The 5,740-nt window shown below is 37.9% G+C and overlaps 1 pseudogene; it reads left to right on the top strand.

Annotated features, from left to right (window-relative positions):
- Nucleotides 1-207: 207 nt before the first annotated feature.
- On the top strand, nt 208-1,070 carry LOC133242483 (proteasome subunit alpha type-1-like; annotated as a pseudogene).
- The last annotated feature ends 4,670 nt before the right edge of the window (nt 1,071-5,740 follow it).

Here is a 5,740-nt window from a genome sequence, read left to right as displayed (position 1 = left end):
TCAACCTGGTAAGTGGAATCTCCAAGGAACACAGTTAACATCAAATTTAGTATAGAAAGACAATGTTTTCCACTTAAAATCAGAAACAAGACAAGCATGTCTGCTTTCACCATTTTTTTGCAACATCAAACTATAGGTTCTAGTCAGGACAGTTAGTTCAGATGAGGAAATATTAATAATGGATAACAGGTGCTTGATCTGCAGATTTACAGGAGGCCAAAGCGAGGATCCCACTGTAACCATGTTTTGCAATTGGTATGAAAACGATGTCACTGATTGGAGTCCTCAGGGCAGGATTCATCAAATTGAATACACAATGGAGCTGTCAAACAAGGTTCAGCCATTGTTTTTTATCTGAAATTAAAAAAACAAAAAAACAAACAAACAAAAAAAACACCTCATTCAGTGTTGGTTGCACTGAAAAGAGCACAACCAGAACTTGCAGGTCATCAGAAAAAAAATGTTCCTTGTTGATAACAGTATTGCTATTTCAGTTGCAGGACTTACTGCTGATGCTAGATGTTATGTAATTGTATGTACAAGGGATGTTTGGATTCCAGATTTGTGTTTGACAGACCTATTCCTATGCCTTGTCTTGTATATCTAATTGGAAGCAAAACCCAGATACTAACCCAGTGATATGGCTGGAGACCATATGATGTTGGACTGCTCATTGTTGATTATGATACAGGCCCTCACATTTTCCAAATTTGTCCAGCTGTTAACTATTTTGACTGCAGGGCTATTCCACTGGAGCCCATTCTCAATCAGCTTGTACTTACTTGGAGAGATATATGTCAAAGTTTTTGGAGTGCAATTTGAATGAACTGGGTAAACATGGTCTGGATGCCTTCTGAGAGACACTGCCTGCAGAACAGGATCTAACTACAAAGAATGTTCTCAATGGAATTGGTAAAGGCTTGGAATTTCTGGCAAATGGTGATGATGATGTATCTCTACTCATGGAAGATCTTGAAGAAAGACTGCAGAGAAAGACACAGCCTACTCAACCTACTGGTGAACCTACAGGAAAGGCTGATGAACCAATGGAACATTAAATAATAAATCAGTATATATATGTATTAGACTAATTAAACATTCAGAAAATGAAGATCATGGCATTTGGTCCCATCACTTTATGGCAAATAGTTGGGGGAAACAACAGAAACAGTGACAGACTTTATTTCCTTGGGCTCCAAAATCACTGCAGATAGTGACTGCAACCATGAAATTAAAAGATGCTTTCTCCTTGGAAGAAAAGCTATGACTAAACTAGACAGCATATTAAAAAACAGAGACATTACTTTGCCAACAAAGGTCCATGTAGTCAAAGTTATGGTTTTTCCAGTAGTCATGTACAGATGTGAGAGTTGGACCATAAAGAAAGCTGAGAGCTGTAAAATTGATGCTTTTGAACTGAGGTGTTGGAGAAGACTCTTGAAACTGTGAACTGAACTGAAGTGATATATGTATTATTATACATGTAAGAATGCAGGAGCATATACTGATGACAATATTCTATACTTTGAACCAAAAGATGCAGAATGGTGGAATGGAATGGTATGTTTTAGGAATCAGTTCAGATGTGAGTTTTTCCCAAGCAACTTCACAGAAACTATATATTGGAGTTCATTTTCTTTTAAGAAGTTTTCTATACTCATTTTCAAGAAAGCATAGTTATCTGTATTAATGTATTGTATATGAAGAACATAGTGTCTTTGTGGTTTTAAAGACAACTGTGACTTAAAATTCTTTCACCTGAAAAATAAAGGGTAGATTGGAAAGGAAGAGTAAAACCTCTCAATTTACAGATGACTTAGATTTGTTTATAGAAAATTCTAAGGAAGCAACTATAAATTTTAGAAATAATAGGAATTTTATTAAGCTCGTAGACTACAAGATAAACAAAATAAATTGTATTATCAGTTAAAATACTAAAAACCAAATAAAGAAAGCAATTCTACTTAATATAAAAAGAAATACTTGGGAATAAATTTTGCAATGATGTGAAAGAATACTATATTAAAGACTACAAAAATTTGGGTGGAAATCAATAAAATGTAAAGATATTTCATATCATGGACAAAAAAACACAATATAACTAAAATGGCAATAATGTATAATTTAATCTGCATATTCAGTGAAATCTCTGTCAAAATCCCCCAAGTTGATAAGCTACTCCTAAAATTCATATGGACCCAAAATAGCCAAAACAATGTTGACAAAGAAGGGCCAAATTGGAGGACACATCTTTTACAACTTTAAATTTGACATTAAGGCTTTAGAAGGAGGTATGATAGTGTCATAAGGATAGTCACAGAGATTAATGGAATATAACTGAGAGTTCAGAAACAAGCCTTTGTATTTGTGGTCAATTAATTTTCAACAAGTGTCCTAAGACTGTACAATGTGAAAAGAAGAGTCTCTTCAACAAATTGTACTGTCACAATTATATATTTACATGCAAAAGAATGACACTGAAACCTTTCCTCCCACCATATTCAAAAATTTACATAAAATGTATCATAGATGTAAAGATAAGGGTTAATATGATAAAGTTCTTATAAGTAAATCTTCATGACTTTGGGTTAGGCAGTACTTTCTTTAATATGGCACTAAAACAAAAATGACAGAGAAAAAATAAGCTGAACTTTATCAAACTAAAAATATGCATGTCAAAGGATACTATCACAGAATGAAAATACAACCAATAAAATGGGAGAAAATATTTGCAAATCATACATCTAAAAAGAGAGTAGTATTTAGGATATGGGGGCTTCACTGCTAGCTCAGTGGTAAAGAATCCACCTGTGAATGCAAGAGACTTCCCTGGGTCGAGAAGATCCACTGGAGAAGGAAATGACAACCCACATATTCTTGCCTGGGAAATCTCATGGACAAAGAAGTCTGGCAGGCTACTCACTCTCCATGGGGCCACAAAAAGAGGTGGACACTACTTAGTGATTTAACAACAATGCTTCAGGATATATAAAGAACTCTCATAACTCAACAATAAAGCACAAAAGAATCCAATTTAAAAAATGAGCACAAAATTTGAATAGATATTTCTAGAAATAAGATATAAGTAAATGACTTATAAACCCATGAAAACATGCTCAACATCATTAGTCATTCAGATCAGATCACATCAGATCAGTCGCTCAGTCGTGTCCGACTCTTTGCGACCCCAAGAATTGCAACACACTAGGCCTCCCTGTCCATCACCAACTCCCAGAGTTCACTGAGACTCACGTCCATTGAGTCAGTGATGCCATCCAGCCATCTCATCCTCTGTCATCCCCTTCTCCTCCTGCCCCCAATCCCTCCCAGCATCAGAGTTTTTTCCAATGAGTCAACTCTTCCCATGAGGTGGCCAAAGTACTGGAGTTTCAGCTTTAGCATCATTCCTTCCAAAGAAATCCCAGGGCTGATCTCCTTCAGAATGGACTGGTTGGATCTCCTTGCAGTCCAAGGGACTCTCAAAAGTCTTCTCCAACACCACAGTTCAAAAGCATCAATTCTTCAGCGCTCAGCCTTCTTCACAGTCCAACTCCCACATCCATACATGACCACAGGAAAAACCATAGCCTTGACTAGACGAACCTTTGTTGGCAAAGTACTGTCTCTGTTTTTCAATATGCTATCTAGGTTGGTCATAACTTTCCTTCCGAGGAGTAAGTGTCTTTAAATTTCATGGCTGCAGTCACCATCTGCAGTGATTTTGGAGCCCAGAAAAATAAGGTCTGACACTGTTTCCACTGTTTCCCCATCTATTTCCCATGAAGTGGTGGGACCGGATGCCATGATCTTCGTTTTCTGAATGTTGATCTTTAAGCCAACTTTTTCACTCTCCACTTTCACTTTCATCAAGAGGCTTTTGAGTTCCTCTTCACTTTCTGCCATAAGGGTGGTGTCACCTGCATATCTGAGGTTACTGATATTTCTCCCAGCAATCTTGATTCCAGCTTGTGCTTTTTCCAGTCCAGCGTTTCTCATGATGTACTCTGCATATAAGTTAAATAAACAGGGTGACAGTATACAGCCTTGACGAACTCCTTTTCCAATTTGGAACCAGTCTGTTGTTCCATGTCCAGTTATAATTGTTGCTTCCTGACCTGTCTACAAATTTCTCAAGAGGCAGGTCAGGTGTTCTGGTATTCCCATCTCTTTCAGAATTTTCCACAGTGTATTGTGATCCACACAGTCAAAGGCTTTGGCATAGTCAATAAAGCAGAAATAGATGTTTTTCTGGAACTCTCTTGCTTTTTCCATGATCCAGCAGATGTTGGCAATTTGGTCTCTGGTTCCTCTGCCTTTTCTAAAACCAGCTTGAACATCAGGAAGTTCACGGTTCACATATTGCTGAAGCCTGGCTTGGAGAATTTTGAGCATTACTTTACTAGCATGTGAGATGAGTGCAATTGTGTGGTAGTTTGACCATTCTTTGGCATTGCCTTTCTTTGGGATTGAAATGAAAACTGACCTTTTCCAGGCCTGTGGCCACTGCTGAGTTTTCCAAATTTGCTGGCATATTGAGTGCAGCACTTTCACAGCATCATCTTTCAGGACTTGAAACAGCTCAACTGGAATTCCATCACCTCCACTAGCTTTGTTCATAGTGATGCTTTTTAAGGCCTACTTGACTTCACATTCCAGGATGTCTGGCTCTAGGTCAGTGATCACACCATCGTGATTATCTGGGTCGTGAAGATCTTTTTTGTACAGTTCTTCTGTGTATTCTTGCCATCTCTTCTTAATATCTTCTGCTTCTTTTAGGTCCATACCATTTCTGTCCTTTATCGTGCCCATCTTTGCATGAAATGTTCCTTTGGTATCTCTGATTTTCTTGAAGAGATCCCTAGTCTTTCCCATTCTGTTGTTTCCCTCTATTTCTTTGCATTGATCGCTGAAGAAGGCTTTCTTATCTCTTCTTTCTATTCTTTAGAACTCTGCATTCAGATGTTTATATCTTTCCTTTTTTTCTTTGCTTTGCACTTTTCTTTCTTTCACAGCTATTTGTAAGGCCTCCCCAGGCAGCCATTTTGCTTTTTTGCATTTCTTTTCTATGGGAATGGTCTTGATCCTTGTCTCCTGCACAATGTCACGAACCTCATTCCATAGTTCATCAGGCACTCTATCTATCAGATCTAGGCCCTTAAATCTGTTTCTCACTTCCACTGTATAATCATAAGGGATTTCATTTAGGTCATACCTGAATGATCTAGTGATTTTCCCTACTTTCTTCAATTTAAATCTGAATTTGGCAATAAGGAGTTCATGGTCTGAGCCACAGTCAGCTCCTGGTCTTGTTTTGCTGACTTTATAGGTCTTCTCCATCTTTGGCTGCAAAGAATATAATCAATCTGATTTCAGTGTTGACCATCTGGTGATGTCCATGCATAGAGTCTTCTCTTGTGTTGTTGGAAGAGAGTGTTTGTTATGACCAGTGCATTTTCTTGGCAAAACTCTATCAGTCTTTGCCCTGCTTCATTCCGTATTCCAAGGCCAATTTTGCCTGTTACTCCAGGTGTTTCTTGACTTCCTACTTTGCATTCCAGTCCCCTATAAGGAAAAGGACATCTTTTTGGGGTGTTAGTTCTAAAAGGTCTTGTAGGTCTTCATAGAACCGTTCAACTTCAGCTTCTTCAGTGTTACTGGTTGGGGCATAGACTTGGATTACTGTCATATTGAATGGTTTGCCTTGGAAACGAACAGAGATCATTCTGTCGTGTTTTTTTTT

The sequence above is a fragment of the Bos javanicus genome, chromosome X (genome assembly GCF_032452875.1).
Source record: "Bos javanicus breed banteng chromosome X, ARS-OSU_banteng_1.0, whole genome shotgun sequence".
Taxonomy (NCBI): Eukaryota; Metazoa; Chordata; class Mammalia; order Artiodactyla; family Bovidae; genus Bos; species Bos javanicus.
Note: the sequence above shows the minus strand (reverse complement) of the source record. Positions and strands in the feature narration are given on the sequence as shown.